Here is a 20373-nt window from a genome sequence, read left to right as displayed (position 1 = left end):
TCCAAGGTGTGTGTTAAAAGAAAGGCTATACCTGAATTAGCACCTTCAGGGAACAGCCTCCTGCTTTGCACTGGGACAGTTCCCACCCAACTAAGCTTTGACACTGTAAAGAAGCCTAAGGAAATTTCTGCTAATTAAAAAAAAAAAAAAAAAAAAAAAAGACTACATAAAGAAGCTGCTGATCTTGTGATTCCAGGAGGCCAGATCCCATTCCAAACTGCAACAGCACTGAGCAGTGTTGACCTCCTGGTACAGTCTTTAGAAGCATGATGGATGCAAGAATGAAGGGATCAGGCTTATTTCTTCAGGATTTGAGAATGTGACCAAGGCCCCCCTGCAGCAGGTGGTGAAGGAGACCCCTTTGAAAAAGTCCTAAGAAAGTGGAAATCAGAAAGGGGGACAACATTTGAAATGTAAATAAATAAAATAACCAATAAAAAAAGAAAGAAAAGACCCTAAGAAGGCAGGAGTCTATTGTTTGTAGCTCTGAAGATGGAACCTGGTTTGTGTTGGAGACCTGAAAACGTTATAGGAGCTATAGCTGTGAAACCTCTTCAAAGATTGCTGCATATAGGGAGTAGAACCAACCCAGGAAAGAAATGCATATTGTAGGCAGCAAAGTTGAAGGGGCAAGCCATCTATGTTCTTCAGTACCAGTCAAAGAGATTTGGTATTTCACTGTTGGGTTCAGATTGTACTGCAGTTGTTCTTCTTTTGGACTTGCAAACACTTTTATCTCCTTCAGTCTTTTCTCTAGCTCCTCCACTGGGGTCCTTGGAAGTCTTTCAATATTAATGTGTTGGGTCCAATATACGATTTAAGCTTTAGTAATGTTTCTTTCACAAATGTGAGTGCTCTTGCATTTGAGACATTTATGTTCAGAATTGGGAGGATATCTTGTTGGCTTTTTTTCTTTGGTGAGTATGAAGTGTCCTTCCCCATATCTTTTGACTGATTTTGGTTGAAAATCTCTTTTAGTTGATATTAGAGTGGCTACTTCAGCTTGCTTCTTGGTGCCCTTTACTCTGAGGTAATGTCTATTTTTATAGCCATTTCAACACAATTCTTTACAGACCTTGAAAGATCAATTTTCAACTTCATGTGCAAAACCAAAAAGTATAGGATAGCTCAAACAATCCTGTACAATAAAAGTATTTGTTGAAATATCACCATTCCTGATTTCATACTGCACTACAGAACAATAGTAATAAAACACACATAGTATTGGCATAAAAAAATAAACAGATAGATCAATGAAACAGAATAAAAGAGCTGGAAATAAACCCACAAACTTATTACGAACACTTGATATTTGACAAAGAAGCCAAAAGTATACAATGGAAAAATGAAAGCATCATTAATAAATTATGGTAGTCTAACTGGATGACTATATGTAAAAGAAGGAAAATAAAACCATCTATTACCCTACACAAAACTCAAGCCCAAGTAGATCAGACACCACAACATAACTACATATTAAATTTAATAGAAGAGAAAGTGGGGGACTGCCTTGAATTCACTGGCACAGGATACAAATTTCTGAACATAACAACAGCAGCTCAGGAATTAATATCAGCAATTAATAAATAAGACTTCATGAAACTGAAAAGCTTTTGCAAGGCTAATAACACAATCAGTAGGACAAAACAGCAGCCTACTGATCTTCACCAACCCTGAACTGACAGTCAAAATATATAAAGAACTCAAGAAATTAGATAACACCAAGCCAAGTTACCCAACTGAAAAATGAGGTACAGACCCAAACAGAATTCTCAACAGAGGAATCTCAAATGGCTGAGATTCACTTAAAGAAATGTCCTTTGTCTTTAGTCATCAGGGAAATGCAAATCAAAATGACCCTAAGATTCCACCTTACACCAACCACAATGGTTAAGATAAAAAACTCAACTGACAGCACATACTGGCTAGGATGTGGAACAATGTGAACAGTACTTCATTGCTGGTGGGAGTGCAAACAGGTACAAAACACTTTGGAAATCAGAATTGCTGTTTCTTAGAAAATTGGAAATATTTTTACATCAGGACCCACTATCCCACTCCTGGGCATATATTCAAAAGGTGCCCCTACTATATCACAGAGACACTTGCTTAACTATATCCATACCAGCTTTATTCATAATAGCCCAAAACTGGAAACAACCAAGATGTGCCTCAACTAAAGAACTGATGAAGAAAATGGAGTGCGTTTACACAATGGGATACTATTCAGCTAATAAAAACATGGATATCATGAAACTTGTAGTCAGATGGATGAAACCGGAGAATAAGATCCAGAAAGATAGATATGGTATGTACTCACTTAAAAGTAGATATTAGCCATAAAGTGCGTGATAACCATGCCACAATCCTCAAGTCCAAAACAACTGGGTAATAAGGAGAAGGAAGAATTTTTGAACCTCACTCAAAAAACGGAAGCAAAATAATCTTTGTATGTGGATGGAGAGAGGGAACTGGGTGGAAGAGGGGTTGAGGAGAGGAAGCAGGGTTATCAGGTGTGGAGGGAGGACTGGGTGTGAGAATGGAAATCACTGGGTGACCTCTTTGGGACCAGCTAGAGGTCTGGGACTGGGGAGGCTATGGGGCATCTGTACAGGTGACCCTAGGTGAGATTCCTACCAGAAGGGGATATAGAGACTCAAGTGCCTATCTCCTGTAGAGACCCACAGCTAAATATTGGGTAGAGTGGCAGTGTAAGACTCTGGGGAGCCTTAGCTTTCCGGGGACCCCATGAGTGAACCGTGTGAAGCTGAGATTAATGTAAAAAGCAAAAGGAATTTATTGTTTCAGTGCACTGGGGTTGTCCCAGACCCGAAGGAGAGGTGGCAAACCCCAGCACCCATTTGGCGAATTTTATATGGTTTCTAGGGGAAGAATAGAGCATCAGCAACTAGGCACAATATGAGTGGCAGAACAGTGAACCTTTTAAACTGATTGGTCTTTAGGGAATGAGGTGACAAGGACTTCCTTGTCTGAAGGTGGGCAACAGTCCTTCCTGAGAAATGTGTCCCCACCCTCAGGTCATTTCCTGTCCTGTGGTCAGAGAAATGTTAATTAGCTTCTACCTTCTGTTGGGGCAATTGTTTCAGGACCTTCCCAAAATTCCTAAGCTGACCTTTTCATTAGGAATCTTGTGGAAGAGAGGAAAATAGAAGGGAGAGAGCCTGGGGGCTCAAGAACACCACAAGAAGACCTACACAATCAGCTAACCTGAGCCCATGGAGACTCACAGAGACTGAACCACCAACCAAAGATAATTCAGGGGTTGGACCTAAGTCTCCTATAGATTTGACATACAGCTTAGTAATCATGTGGGTCCCCTAAAATTTAGAGCAGGGGCTGTCTCTAACACTGTTGCTAGCCATTGGATCCCCTTCCCCTACTTGTATTACCTGGTTGGGACTCAAAGGGAAAGGATGTACCTAGTCCTGCTGGGACTAGATGTCCTAGCATAGAGTGGCACCCAAGCAGGGCTTCCCCTTCTCCTTAGAGAAAGGAATGAGATAATGGGAAAGGTGCTGTTGAGGGCAGGATTGAGAGGCAAAGAGAGAGGGGTTTATGATCCAGATGTAAATTGAATTTAAAAACTATTGAAAATTTCTTCTAATGTGAAGTTGTATCATAAAGTTATTGTATATTTAAGATTTTTCCTTTGACTCTCAAAAATTAAACAACAAAGCATAAATACATGAGAAAAATAGACATGCCCAGTGGCTATTGTTCATCATATTTTTACTTAGGAATCTTTGGACTGACTTGCAAGGTGGTTTTGGAGTTTTAGATGATAGTTTTATGTGAGATAAAAAAAAATAACAAAAATTCTTTGGCATTCTTATTGATATTTGTTTCTCTATTTTCATTTTAACTTAGCACAATGAGTCCAGTGTACATGAGTAAATTCTTCCTCTAGTACAACACTGCCACAGTTAGAATTCTGAATTTGTCTTCTTAAAAGAAACAATAAGGATCTGTTTTACATTCAGCCTGTTTTAAAGGGCCATGAGAATCTCTTTTGTTAGTCTTCCTTCCCATCAATATTTTATATCTGTAGAAGATGGGAAATTATACATATTTATAGTAACATCATAAAGGTATATTTGATTATTTTATGCTGTCTTATCTCTGTTTTTTAAAACCTGAGTTTTTGCACTGAAACATAATGGAAAGAAAATAACTGGCTGATGTAGACATTGTAACCCTACAGAAGAAAATGTGATTACTTGAAGAGAATAGGAGGAAGTAAAACTAGCAAACCAGTCCCTGTGCACCGAAGCTGGTGTGTGTGCCAACTGCATGGACTTGTGCTTGGAGAACTGGTCACATGAAGCCACATGACTGAGAGCTATGCTAATCATCAACCAAAACATTTCCGTGGTTACTTGATTGCTCACTGTTTTTTTTGTGTGTGTTTCACACATTAACTCACGTTGATATTTAGTAGATTACCTTTTCATTTAATATATTTTGTTGGTTTGATATGTTTCATTTCAGAACTTTCTCAAAACTTAGAATTGCCTCATATATCTGAATATAGTATCTTCAAGAAAATCATCATGAATAGTAAGCAATAATATATAAGAGTCAAAGAAAGGCCACTGGAAGAACTAACAACCTTTTCTTTGGCTGTACTACCTCACTACATTCTTGTATAACGTTTGGTGGGAGTAAGGCCATAAAGAAGTTCAGTGATGCCAAATAGTGCATGCTTGACCTTAGACCCTGATATGTGTACATTATAGCACATTATAAAATGTGGTCTCAAAACAGCCTTGTAATGCATAAAAAAATAAAATTGACTATTTCTATTGCTCTTCAAAGGATTAATGTGTTTTTAAAAACCCATAAAACCTGAAGGAATTTTATGGGTCCTAAAAGAATAAATATAACTGAGTGGAGACCTATGAAGGCCCATGTTGCAATATGGGTAGGACTCTTGTGATTATCAGGTATATCACTTTTACAAGTATATTTTCAGTTACTTGCATTTTGTAGCTTTATCTCTACAATTTATTGGAGTAAATTATTATTTTTAATAGCTCTGCAAAGAGAGAAATCAAGTAGAGTTTTATGTCTTAAAAGCAATTTTTTTTTCTTTAACAGCCTTTTATCTATAAGAAACTAACTTTTCCATAATTCAAGAATAAAATTGGGCTTTCTGGTGACATTCTTGGGTTGATATAAAGAAGCCCTTTATGCAAAGATACAAAATCAGAATTATCATTGTTTGGGTTTCCCTCAGGTAGAGCTGGATGCTGTCTTCATGCTCGCATTCTACCTAGAATGTACTAAAGAATAATTGGTGTTTTAAATCAGAGTAGATAAAATCTTGAAATATTGGATTGCGAGATGAAAATGTATTACTTAGCCACCTATAGTAGGACATCAGCTGGGTACAGTATTTTCTGGTAATTACAAGAGTGGTCTGCTTGTGAACTTCAGCTTCAGTACCTAAGGAAGAAATTCAAACTTTGTGCTGATTCTCCTTAAATAAGTATTCCATAATATTAATAAGCAGTTGCCTAAAGTACATTCGTTGGATTTATTAGTTGATTAATAGAAACTTAGAATATTCTCATTTCAAACTTCAACTTTGAGTATTGAATGCAGCATTAGTATTCCATATGTGTATTTATGAAAAATTAATTTCTGTAATAGACTGATTCAAAGTCACTTTCTGTGCACAGTCACACAAATTAATAAAATGTGTTGGCTACATTATTTTCAGTTATGTAAACTTGCCACATAGCAAGCAAATAGCCCCAAGCTACTTAAAGTCCTGATTTGTTTCTATTAAATTCTGGTCATTCATCTTGTACAGATTAGTATTAACATTGTGTCTTTTCAGATTAGCTTCTATGTGAAGTCACAAATTGATCTTGAGGAAAAGGAAACAGTATCCAATGAAAATTCTTAGATTTTCTTTGTAAAGTGTGTTTTGTGAACCAAAATAGCATATCCTAGACATAACTATCCATGAAGCTCATTTTTCCTTCTTTCTGTATGTCTGTATTATTTCAGTAAAGAACATGAAGTAAATCATATAGGTAAATATGTTGCTATGTGACAGAAATAAATGAAGATATGAAGAGGATTGAAAATAAATAAAAATAATTTAAAGACTCCCTTGAAAATATGAGCTAGGCTGAATATTGAAAGTAACAGAAGACACTATGCAATGAATAATATTTTAAATGAGCTATTTTTATGCATGGAAGAATTCAGCATAGACTCAATGAAACACTGAAATTTCTCAGGCAAATAATCTTCAGAGAAACCATATGATTAAAGAGACACAGAGTAAAATCCCTAAATAAAACAGGAAAAGGGACAAAGTTCAGCAAGTGGCTTGAAAATTAATTAAAGTAAATAAGATGTTTAGAATGGTTCTAATTACAAATGAGGAGGTGCTATATAAACCGGAATTTAAGACAGTATACTAGGAATAATTTAAGCTAAAAACCTTAATCCAATGAGAAATACTATATACAATGGAGATGGTTTGTTGTGCTAGGTGGAAAACCTGTAGTAAGTATATTAATTTATGTCATCAAAGTTTGTATACTGAGATCTATAGAACATTTCATTCTTTTGAATAAACTATGTGGGTACACCATATTGATGCTTAAATTATTACTCTTTAATGAAGACTAGGCTGCAGGTTCATGACAAGTCAATAATCTACCCTTAAGTTGCAAGTCTCTCATTGTCAATGAAGCTAATTGGTTTACTTGTTAGCTATAGTCTTCTGTGGCATTCAGAAAGAATGTCTGTGTGTAATTTTCTCTCACAATTTCTTGAGCCCAGCAAACACAGCAGAGTGGCTCCTGAAGCACCTTAGGAACAACTTACGTACTGATTATTTATTCATCAATGACTATTAACTCCCAAAAACTGGATAAGTTGTTAGCATGCTAGAACAAAAAGATTGTAATTAATTAGTTAAAGACAAAATACAATGAAGAAAAATGTTCCCCTCTCTTGATTTTAATATAGCATACAGTTTATGTTTTCTCATCAATGTGATGAAATGATTCAAAGAAAACTTGTTAGAAGGAAAGTTTATTTGGGCTCAAGATGTCAGAAGACTATCTCAGTCATGTTAAGGAAGGCCTGATCAACTGGGGGAGTAGTGTAGTCTTTGTTATGTTGACAGCTCTGTACCTGGTGAAAAACAGGAAGCAAAGAAGTAGATTGGAAGTGTAGGTGGCTACCACCTTCAAAGACCTGTAGTTAGTGATGGGCATTCTTCAGTCAAGCATGGCTTCCAAAGGTTACTCAACCTGCCAAATCATGCAAAACAAAACAAAACAAAACAAAACAAAACAAAACAAAACAAAACTAGGAACAAACAATTAGAATGTGAGACTATGACAGGCATTTCAGAATCAGATTATTACATGCATCTTTCAACATAAAAGTAATGCTTAACTAGATTGGAAATTGTCCTGAAATGGTAATATAAGTTATATAATAGATTTCAGCCATATATACACATATATGTAATATCTACAATATTATGATATGTGTGTGTGTGTGTGTGTGTGTGTGTGTGTGTGTGTGTGTGTTTTCCAAACATGTCAAACTACATAGTTCTATCAGACCTGGAATTGACTATCTAGACGAAGTTGCCCTCCAGCTTCGGTCTCTCAAGTGTTGGATTAAAGGTGTTTACCAGTATCCCCTGCTCAGTCAGTTATTTAGATAGGAAGTCATAAGATATAAAAAGTGCATTACAATTTAGCTCTAGTTTGGATCAAATTCAGAATGGTATTTGAGTACTTCAAATTTCATTTAAGAAGTGATATTGATAAAGTCTTATTATTTTTTCATGGAAAATGAAGTCATGGTTCTAAGTTCTACCTGAAGATGCTATTTTAGTCAACCTTTGGAGAGCTTCATATCATCTATAATACTTCTACCAAGGAGACCCTGTGATGAGAGGACTGTGGTAATTGGAGTTAGTGAAAGGAAAGACTCTTATGACCTTAAAAATTTCTTCCAATGTCCAATAGCCAAGGAAAAGGCCCATTATCAGACTACTAAAGTTTGCAAAGACAAGTCTTCATGTAAACATGTTCTGCTTTAGCCAATATCTCAAATTATCTGCACAGAACTCTGTTCTCTAATGATTTCTTCATAACCAAGACTGCCCATAGACTTCACCTCAGGCTATTTATGCTGCTTTTCCATGTCTAGTCTCTCTCTCTCTCTCTCTCTCTCTCTCTCTCTCTCTCTCTCTCTCTCTCTCATATATATATATATATATATATATATATATATGATGAGGCCGGTTCTACTGATGTTAGGAAGGACAAGTACTCAATTTTCATGCACTGTGTGTTGTCATAGAATTTCAGGCTAAAGATTAGCTGCCTGATTTTTTTCGAATATCCATTCCAAACATTCTTAGGTGTTGTCATATCAGTTAACTTCATGTTCCATTACTTGCTTAGCTCATAGAGCTAATGGTGAATCACTAAACTAGGTTGCACATCTTAGTAAAATTCTAGCATCCAACGACAGTGATTTGAATTAACAACAAACAGCTATTTAGAAAAGCCTGATAAGCATCAAGGTTGATAACCAATATTAAGTGTGTCAATTGTATTTAATTTTGTATACACTTTCCTCAAATTGTTTGTTGACTATTTACACAATATAGCTTACCTTTTGAAAAGTGATACCCATTGACATTTTTTACATGGCTTGATAGAAATCTAAATAGCTTTCAGTGCTATTACTATCATAGTTTCACTTGCTGAATGTGAAGTGATCAAATGTGGAAATCTAGTACTCCAAATGTCAGCTGTATCTATGAAGATGCACATAGAAAAATACTGCAAGTATAGATAAATGGAGTTCAAATGTCATACATATTGTGACAACATTTAAAAAAAAAAATGTGAGCAGATTCTCATAAAGAACATCACAAGGAATCTGGTTGTTGTGGAACTCACCTCCAGTCCCAGCATTTGGCTTGTGGAGGTAAAAGGATTAGAAAGTCAAGATTATCCTGAGCAGCATGGACTACCTGAGACCCTGTCTCAGTAAAACCTAAGGCACAGCCAGGGAGATGACACAGTGATTAAAATAAAAGTTGTACTGCCCTAAAGACCTGAATTGGTTTCTGAAACTCACATAAAACTAGGTCACTGTATCTGTAATCCCAACCACTCCTAAAGTACAGCAGGAGATAGAGACTGGAGAAGCTTCTGGAAGCTCCTAGTCTAGCTAAACCTGAAAGATGAAATACATGGCAGCAGAAACAGCAAAAGGGACCTCATCTCAACAAGGTGGAAGGCAAGGGGAGACAACAAAATTTGTCCTTTGATTTTCTTATATGCTCTGTAGCAAACATGAATATACCCTGAATAGTCATAATATCTATTTTGGGTAAAAAAAATTTGTGAGTGTGTGTGTGTGTGTGTGTGTGTGTGTATGTGTGTGTGTGTGTTCCTTCTGTTGTATAATTTCCCAAGCTCTGCTTTGGAGTACTGAGTGTCATCTCTTACCACTACTGTCCTCAACGAAAGCATGTGCTATGGACATGGTTTACTACACAAAATATTCCAATGAAAGATTTAATTAAACTGTTATTTCCAATCAATAAAAACATATTATAACCTGAAGATAATTTTATGGTTCAGATAACCTAGTATGTCTTCCCTAAAATCTGAAAATCTATGTGCGTAAAATCTAAACAAATAACTAGTTGTATAAATCCCCAATGTCTCTTTCCAGACTACGATAAGATTATATGATGTACACCCTTTGATTTTCCTGCTCCTCCCAGTCTACTCTCCACATTGCTGACTGGAGTCCTGTATTTGAATCTTAATAATTCCCTGTTTCTTTGTTAACTTTAATTATAGAGCCATCAATCTCAGAACCCATAATAGGGAAATTTGAAAACATTCTGGATTTGTATTATACTATTGAATGCACTGTAGATTTTTTTTTTCATTTAGCCAAAGGAAGACAGTTCCAAATGAACTTCTCACAGGAGAAAAAAATAGGTGAGTGTTTTATAGGGGGTATGGAATTGACAGATATGTAATTATTTCAGTGTCTCCATTTTGCTTCTTTCTTCCTCTTTGTAGTCTGTCTTCTCTCATGGGTCTCTAACATATCCCCTTGTGTCTCATAAAATGACTTTCTTTAGTGTTCCTTTATCTCCTAATCAAGGCACTTGGTATATTTTTCTTCACCAGGTGAAACCTGGAGACCTGCGTTTCAGAAGATGACAAATTCAAACCTTCAGAAAACCCATGGATTTGTTCCATAGCAAGGGATGTGATGACTCATTAAACTCATCAGATGAGAAGATACAAGTTGATCTATCCAAGAAATGTATATATGTCAAATTCTAGAAACAACTGGCACTACCCTTGGAAGCCTACTAGACCTATAATGATCACGATTCCAAAAAACATAAAAACAAGATGGCAAAGGTAACACACCAAAGCCACTTTTATGAAATGAAAGGGAGAAGACAAGTACAGAATTCACATAGAGAATAACTCTAATGAATGCCAACTTCCAGTCTCTATATACAACAGTTGTGTTTATAGATGGAAGTTACCCAAAAGTGCAGGGAAAGTCCAAGACATCATATACAACTGTAAGTGTTAAGGCCATGACTATATATATATATATATATATATATATATATATATATAAATATATATATATAGTCATGTATATATGTATGTATATGTGTATGTATATGTATATGTATATATGTGATTTTTAAAAGCATAGTCATATTTTTAAGTTTCTCAAATAAAAGGAAAATAATCTTGAACCTGTGACAAACTAAAGTATTCGTATTTGAAAGTAAATTAATAACTTCTTACAAACTTAGTTCTACACAACATTAAAGTATGACAATATATTTGTATATATATATATAATTACAATATTATACTATATATACCTCTAGAAATATATAACACAGTATATAAATAGCATTATACAATGCATATAAAATAACATTATATAATCATTATATGTTTTGGGGCCATTTTATAAAAATGGAAAAATGCTAGAACAGGGCATGAACTAGAGATATTACTGCCTTTACATAAAGATTTCCATCTGGTGTTCCTCTTTGACATTTTACACATATTCCATGATCAGGCCTGACATATGTCAAGATGGATTATGTCTACCAAGTTCCACCTGACCAACTACTGGATGGTATTTAGTGATTCAGTGGTTAGATTGGAGGAAATATCTCATTAGGAGGACATACAAAATAGCAGAGCTTGACACATTATCTAATTCTCTATAATCACCGAAACTATGACAATTTTATCCAAAATAAAATAGAAATGACCTGATTCTCTCAGAATAAGAATTTCATTAAGATCAGTTACTATTGAGTTTCACACATTTAGAGAAACAGACTTCCTTTCTTCCCTTCATAGAAATCTATTTTTATCAAATCTCATTTTGAAAAACTGCTAAGGTACCATACCTTTATACTCTTATTTGTATTCTTAAAGGTTTATTTGATTAATTTGTAAATTATGTGTATCTGTATGTGTGTCTGCATGTGTACATTTGCATGTACAAGTATGACTTCACCTGCCTATGATATCTAGAAAAGGAGTTTGGATGCTCTAAAATTACTGATAGCTGTGAGCCTCCTAATGTGGATTAGGAACCAAACTCCAATGATCAATACATACTTAAAATTGCAGAGCCATTTCTCCAGCTTCCATTATTATTATTATTATTATTATTATTATTATTATTTTATTATTGGATATTTTATTTATTTACATTTCAAGTTCTATCCCCTTTTCCCTGTTTCCCCTCTGCAAACCCCTACCACCAATCAACCTGCATCTATGAGGGTGCTCTCCCGCTCACACATCCACTCCCACCTCACTGCCCTGGCATTCCCCTACATTGGGGCATAGAGCCTTCAAAGGACCAAGATCTTCTCCTCCCATTGTTGCCAGATAAGGCCATCCTTTGCTACATATGTAGCTGGAGCAACACTCCCTGTGTCTTTGGTTGCTAGTTTAGTCCCTGCGAGCTCTAGGGGATCTGTTTGGTTGATATTGTGGTTTTCCCTATGGTGTTGCAAATCTCTTCAGCTCCTTCAGTCCTTCCCTAACTCCTCAATTAGGCTCCCCGTGCTCAGTCCAATGGTTGGCTGTGAACATCCACATCCATATTTGGCAGGCTCTGGCAGAGCCTCTCAGGAAAAGGCTATATCAGGATACTGTCAGCAAGCACTTCTTGGCATCTATTCTGGGTTTGATGTCTGCATATGAGATGGATTCTCAGGAGGGGCAGTCTCTGGATGGCTTTTACTTCAGTCTCTGCTCCACACAGAAACAAATTATGGGTTAAAATTTTGGAGATGAGTGAATTTGTAAGCAAACTAAACATCAAAGTTAAGTATTGACTTATATAATTTTGTATTTCTTTCACAGAATGGACAGAAACATTAGAATATATGAAATCACTTCTTGCTTCAGATAGAAACCGAAGGAATCTAAAATGTTATTGTAATAATGATACAAATTATGCAAATCTTTTTCCTCGAAATGACAAATTAGGGGTGGACAACACTCCCTGAATGTGAGCAGTACCTTGGTCTAAAAGACTTGGAAAATGAAAAAAACCAAGGAATCTATATTGTACACACTGTAGTATGTGTAGCAGTAGTTGCTACTTTCATTTGTGTATATAAGACTCCAAAATTCTCCAGGCTATGAATATGAATTTTCACTAGTGACTCAACATGAAAATCGTAGGCTTCAGCCTCAGAATGTTCTTGACCTTCAGCTTCTAGAGCTGAGAGCTACCACTTTCCCAGTTCTCATTCCTGCAGGCATCTATGCTGGGACTACCCAGCCTCTGATCACAACTAGATGTGAAGTCTAAAATTCATTGATTCTATTCCTCTCCCAACCTCAATCAACAATCCATTAGACAACAGCTCTGTTTTTTTTTTCCCCATGTTTTTATTTATCTTGAACTCTTAGATTTTGAGAAAGTCTCCATCATCTGTAATAAAGAGCATTCTGTTTCTGTAACAAATTCTTGGAATGATCAACTGATAAAACAACAACAATAACAATAACAACAACAACAACAACAACAACAACAACAACAACAACAACAACAATGGCTTTAGTAGATTCACAACTCTGAAAGTTTCAAATTATGACCAGGTTGGTTTCATCATTTTTGAATTGGTGGTGGGGAAGGTATGATGGAGTAAAGATGCTCACCTCATGACTTGAAGGGGAAGAAGTAGGGAAAGATGGGGCTCACATAACCCCATCAAAGTCATGCCCCAGTTATATAAGAACTATCATTAAACTCTACCTCCTAAAGGTGCCACCATCTCTTGATTCAACACATGACCTTGGAGGAACACTTTAGAATCTAAAAGTTTCTAACACCTCTCTACATTTTTTAAATCATTCTCATGCAGTATCTGCGGTTGTGTGTTTCCACCTCACCACTGGAGCATCAGGATCCTGCTTGGGGAGGCAAAACACAGAGGTGCGATGTTACATTTCTTTCCCCGTTTGAGATGCCAGGCTCCTGTGATGCCCACATGGTGCTCAATGAAACAAAACATAATCTAAGTAAGGAGTCCCAGCCCACATTTCTCTTGTTTCTCTTGGGGAGGAGTAATACGGGCCTGGATGGATGCTGTGGTTCTCAAACTTCTGGGCACTCAGAAGTGCCAGGAACCTCAAAGAGTTAAGAACTCACCTGTGATGAGCCCAGGTTGGGGAAATCTGGCTTAGCTCAGGGTGAGTGCCAAGAATGAAGAAGGGCCTTCTGTAGGAGACTTAGACCCACTTGGTATTGCAACCCCAATGGTGGTTCTTGAGGAAGGAGACAGTCCTTGTTTGTCCAAACTGTTTATTCTTAAATACCTTTTGCAGGAGATTGCCCAGGAAGGGAAGCTTATTGGTTAAACTCCCTATCTAGATACCTCTTTAGCATGGAGAACTCTGGGTTTCTATGCTACATGACCAGTTGTCATGGTCCTCTTAGTGATGTTTCATGGTCATGTGCTCCAGGACAAGAACCTTGTCAGGAGTAGATTTAAATAACTACACTTCTCAATTATGAGAATTACCAGGGGTTCCTTGATCTGCTCAACCTCATCAGTTTTTCTGTCTGGTGACCTGGTTACATGTTCCTGGGATTCTATGTGAGTCAAGGCTCATGTTCACATTGCACTTGTGATTCATTTAACCAAAGGCTAACACTAAACTGGGGGTTTTATCTTAATTAATTTTCACATGATTTTTTATATGGATCCTAAAAGAACCATAGTTAAGAAAATCACCATGAAGTATTTATAAAAGTGGACATCTTTGGGAAAGTGCCAATTGGAATTTGTTTCAAGAAAGTGGTTCACCTATATGAAAGATGGGATATAAACATTTTATAGTTTCCTACAGCTTTAGGTTAAATGGTAATAAATTAAACCAAATGTACACTTTAGTTAAGATTTGCCTTTGGCCAGCTCTCAAAATCAAATGTAAAATGGTGTTAAGTTACAAATGGGGAGAGATAAGCTTGCTCTTATCCAACTTTTGAAAAGATAAATTATCATGAATAAATTGGGTTTACTTAGTTCTGCTTATTAATGCTCTATAAATATAAACATTAAATAAAATTTGCCCTTACAAAAATAGGGAAACAGAAGCATCCAGAAGAAACTTTAACAATGATGAGTGTCTTGAAGGATGCGCAGGCCTGTGTTGTTCCTGTAACCTTCAGAATAAGAACAATTCAGGGATGTTTTTCAGTGTAAACCTGACTTCCTTCTGTATTGAGTCACCAAGTACATTGTGTTTTCTTTGTCTCTTCTTCACCTGCCTGGAGCCTCTGCTACTGATCAGCTGTGAAATATACCCCATACTTTCAGGTGCTTGAACACTTGATCTCAACTAGTACTGTTTTGGAAAGGCTGGGAACCTTTAGGAAGTAGAGTGTAAACAGAGAATGTTCATCATTACAGCGAAGTGTTGGGGTTTCTACTCCTGCCCTGGCTCTGTGCTTCTATGATGAAATGAGGACTGTAAAACTGTCACAAGAAAAATATCCTCCTGGTTTTAAGTTGTTTCCACTATATATTTTATCATAGTGATGCAGAAAATAATTAATACAGCCTTTCCCCTGCATCTCAGACTAGCTTCCTGGTAGCTGCCTACAGTGACAAGAGGAGTACTTGTCCTATTCTATGAGGACATCATAAAGTGAAATCTGTGAGTTCTTGCTATGAAGAGAGAAATAATTTTTGTAGCTTCTTTTGCTCTTTTCTGAAATATTTTTGTTTCTCAAATGCCACTTTTGTGCTGTTGTTACTATTTTAATTCTAATTCAAGTATAAATATATCACTTTTCCATTCCCTTTCCTCCCTCCAAATCCATACCCCTCTCTCACATTGCTAGCCCCCTTTTCTTTGATTCTTATTGTCACACACACGCACGCATACACACATGCACACACACTGAATCCATTTTGTGTATAGATGATTTCAGCTTTCATCACTTTCTATTAGATAACCAATTAGTAGACCAATCCATGAAAAAAATCTAATATTTTCATCTATCTATCTATCTATCTATCTATCTATCTATCTATCTATCTATCTATCTATCTATCTATCAGCAGCCATTGTTTGCATGTAGTAGGAATGAGACTCTGTCAGATATCCCTTTTCTTATTTATATGTCCATTAATATTGTCACTGGTTAGGTCTTGTCCAGGCAGCCCTGTTGTTGGGTATCATGGTATCACCTTGTATCATGTTTGCAGATTTCCCTGTCATTTCTAGAAACACAATCTCACAGCAAACTTCCTTCTCTTCTACCATATATATATATATATATATATATATATATATATATATATATATATATATATATATTATTTACACTCCATCTTCCATGATGTTCCCTGAGTCTGAGGTTTAGGAGTTGGCTGTACACATATCTGGTGGGAATAGAATTCCCATAATCCATTCATCTCTGCATCATGCTCAGTTGTAGTTTTCTAGAATGGTCTTCACTGTTAAGGAATGCTATTTGATGAGCTGTGAGAGTCAAATGCTCACTTTGAAATCATGTATTGGCTTCCATCTAGAGAGCAATTGATTCCTGGCTTTGCAATCACTTGTCTGCTGATATTTTACATAATTTTATGGGTAGAGATAACACTGTCTGATTCTACTTTCAAAGTGTCGAATGCATGATTAAAATGTAAGGACACTTACGTCGGAGCTGACACAGTCCTGAATTCTGAGCTTCTTTAGTTCAGGGAAAGCTGATAGACTAATCACCTTACATTTCCTTATAAAACAAAAGATCTATAAGCACATGTAATCCTGACGGTTGCAGCTTTGAGATTCTTGGATTATTTTGAGGACTCAGTAGTTTATTACACCATGACTAAAAATAATAATAGGTGGATCATATTTTAAGTGAGATTTAATAGCTGGTTGCTACATGTCAACTCAAGATTCAGACATTGGCATGGCATGGTGCTACTCACATAAAACAATGAACTCAAGTGTGTGTGTGTCTTTTAGTAACTGTAAAGGAGGAGAAACAATTTGAGAATATTACATTGTTAAGACAGAAAGATAGTCAGAGTAAGTGATTTACTTGGAAAAATTTATCCATGTGAAACCCAATGCAGTGTGCAGTAAATATATATCAAGAAAAGATAAGAAACTTTTGCACATGATCCAGTTCAACCTACTGCATTTTACTTAAGAGGAAGCTTAGCCAAAGTGTTCAAGGGTAGATGGGGTCAGTGTTATCTCATGACCTATTGAGCTACTTTCTATCACAACATTGGTGTTTTCATTTGGCAGATGTCAGTGGGATCAAGAGGTGATCTCTATTTTTTTTTTTAAGAACCAAATACAAGACATTTGTTTCTTGCTTTATATTCATTACTTGTATATTTTAATAGATATTAGACATAGGTACATATGATCATATTTTCATATTTTGGTACACATATTACATAGAGAATGAATTACCATAGTCTTTCTAGTTAAGATGCCCACCTCCTCATATAATTACATTCATTAGTCTGTGTATGTATGTATGTCTGTGGGGTGTGTGTGTGTGTGTGTGTGTGTGTGTGTGTGTGACAGAAAAACATAATAACTATGCTAAATAAAGTTTAAATATTAATATGGTATACATACTGGTTTTCTCAACCTTATTCTGTATGACCAAAACCTTATAAACTTTTGTTAACATTAGTGTACACTGCCTCATGCCTGAAAGCTACCATTCAGCAATTCATGAATTTGATGTTTTTGGTAAATTTAAGTCATTCAGTGTTTTACTTTGTGTGTCGGCCTCACCTCACTCAATATATTCTACAGCTTCATCCATGCCAGTATAAATACATAATTTCCTCTTCCAAAGTGAAAAACATTATTGTCATTTACTAATTATAGATATGCTTTAGTTTGGGTCTAGAATGTTCCCCAAAGTCTATGTTTCCTCCACAGGGTCTTGGGCCAGATTGATGTGCTCTTGAAGTGAATGTTAGAGCTCTAGCTTCTTCCTTTGGTGCTTGTGAACTATTGAGTGGTTTTGCTTCAACACACGCACACACACACACACACACACACACCACACAAACACACATACACCAGTACACACACACACACACACACACACACACACACACACACACCAGTACTCTCTCCATGTTTTGCTATTGTGGATAGTTCTGTAATGTATAGCCATGAGACTTTAGCCTTACCCTTCATTTTATTGAAATGTATACATTATCTCTTTCTTCAAACAGTAAGCATTTTAGGACTTTCTAATGCCATTATTATGAGTGAATTACAAAGAGATTTAATAAGCATAACAGTCAAACATTAATTATGCAGAGGTCATAGGTTAGAAAGATATTACAAAAACTGTGCAACATTTATCTTGAAAAAGGCCTATGCATGACCTAGTGCATCCCCATGATTCTGAATATTGCTACTAAATATAGACAAGGTTTTGAGCAATGTCATATGAATTCATTCTAAACTACTAATAGTACAAGTCCTGGTTTATGCAAATTAATGTTTGTCCTTTTACATTAAGCATCTGAAAATTCAATGTATTTCCTTGTATGCCTCTAAGTGTACACATTCATTTGTCCACCATCAGTCTTAGACTTGTGGACAACCTTAGAGCAGACAGGTATAAGAATACTACACTCTTTTTTGTTCTTTTGAAATGTCTCTCATTTTTCCCCCTGCTTTACAAACCTTCTAGCATTGTAAAGTCTGACAAATATCTAAATTTCATCTTCTTGTGTTGATTTTATCATATTCACTTTTGTGCATTTTATGATCATTGCATTCTTTACACAATGTTTCCTGTTACCTATTATATGACATTCATCTGTTATTTACATGCCAGTAATCTATCTCCAAATTATCTGTATCTATTATCCAGATTGTACCAACTTTCTATTATCTTTTACCTCCATCATACAAGGTTTGTGTATTTTCTATATGTCATCATCTATCAATTACCTATATATGCACCATATGCCATTTATCTATTTCTATCTTTCACACCAGTTTACTACTAGAACAATTTCATACTTATGCTTTCAGATCCCAGACAGCATCTTATACAGAAATAGCTTTTAGATTCCAGAGAGCATCTTGAAAAAAAAAAAAAACAAACAAAAAACAAAAACAAAAAAAAAGTTATTTAATCTTTTTTTTTATACACTCCAGATTTTATCCCCCTCTTGATCCACTCTGGCTGTTCCACATTCCATCCCTCTTCTCCCATACCTACCTCCATGTCTCCACAAAGATGTCCCCACCCCCCAACTCACCCACCCCATCATACCTCTCCACTCCCTGGGGCCTTCAGTCACTTGAGGGTTAGGTTCATCTTCTCTGACTCAACCTAGACCCTGCAGTCCTCCACTGTATGTGTGTTGGGGGCCTCATATCAGCTGGTGTATGCTTCCTGGTTGGTGGTCTAGTGTCTGAGAGATATCAGGGTCCAGGGAAATTGAGATTGCTGGTCCTCCTACAAGGTTTCCCTCCTCAGCTTCTTCCAGTTTTTCTCTAATTCAAGCATAGGGGTCAGCAACTTCTGTCCATTGGTAGGGTGTGCATATCTGCATCTGACTCTTACAGCTGCTTATTGGGTCATTCGGAGGGCAGTCATGATAGGCCCCTTTTTTGTGAGTACTAAATAGCCTAAGTAATAGTGTCAGGCCTTGGAGCCTCCCCTTGAGCTAGATGCCACTTTCAACCTGCCACTGGATCTCATTTTCCTCATGTTCTTCTCCATTTTTATCACTGAAGTTTTTTCAGACAGGAACAATTATGGGTCAGAGTTTTTGACTGTGGGATGGCAACCCTATTCCTAACTTGATGTCCTATCTTTCTGCTGGAGGTGGAATCTACAAGTTCCATCTCCCCACTGTAAGGTATTTCATCTAAGGTCCCTCCCTTTGAGTTCTGAGAGTTTCTCACTTCCAAGGTCTCTGGTAAATTCTGGAGGGTCCTCCCACCTCCTACCTCCTGAGGTTGCCTTTACATTCTTTCTGCTGGCTCTCAGGGCTTCAGTCCTTTGCTCCCACCCAATGCCTGATCATGCTCCCCTCTAGCCCTCCCTGTACCCTTTCCCACCCATATTTCTCCCTCCCTTCTGCCTCCTGTGATTGCTTTCTTCTCCATCCCAAGTGGGAGTGAGGCATCCTCACTTGGGCCCTTCAGCTTGTTAACCTTTTTGAGTTCTGTGGATTGTATCTTGGGCATTCTGTACTTTTTTTTGGGGGGGGGCTAATATCTACTTATTAGTGAGTACATACCATGCATGTCCTTTTGGGTCTGAGTTACTTCACTCAGGATGATATTTTCTAGTTCTATCCATATGGCTGCAAACCTCAGGTTGTCCTCATTCTTAATAGCTATGTAGTATTCCATTGTATAAATGAACCACATTTTTCTATATCCATTCTTCTGTTTTGGGATATCTCTGTTGTTTCCAGCTTCTGGCTATCACAAACAAGGCTGCTATGAACATAGTGGAATGCGTGCCCCTGTGGCATGATGGGGCATTTTTTGGGTGTAGCTGGATCTTTCAGTAGATGTATTTCCAATTTTCTGAGGAATCTCCAGATTGATTTCCCAAGTAGTTCTACCAGTTTATAATCCCACGAGCAATGCAGGGATGTTCCTCTTTCTCCACATCCTCAACAACATATGCTATTTCCTGAGGTTTCTCTTAGACATTTTGATTGGTATAATGTGGAATCAATCTCAGGGTCATTTTGATTTGCATTTTTGGTCACTAAGGACTTTG

Source organism: Mus pahari, chromosome 16 (genome assembly GCF_900095145.1).
Source record: "Mus pahari chromosome 16, PAHARI_EIJ_v1.1, whole genome shotgun sequence".
In the NCBI taxonomy this organism is placed as follows: Eukaryota; Metazoa; Chordata; class Mammalia; order Rodentia; family Muridae; genus Mus; species Mus pahari.
This window is presented reverse-complemented; position numbering follows the sequence as displayed.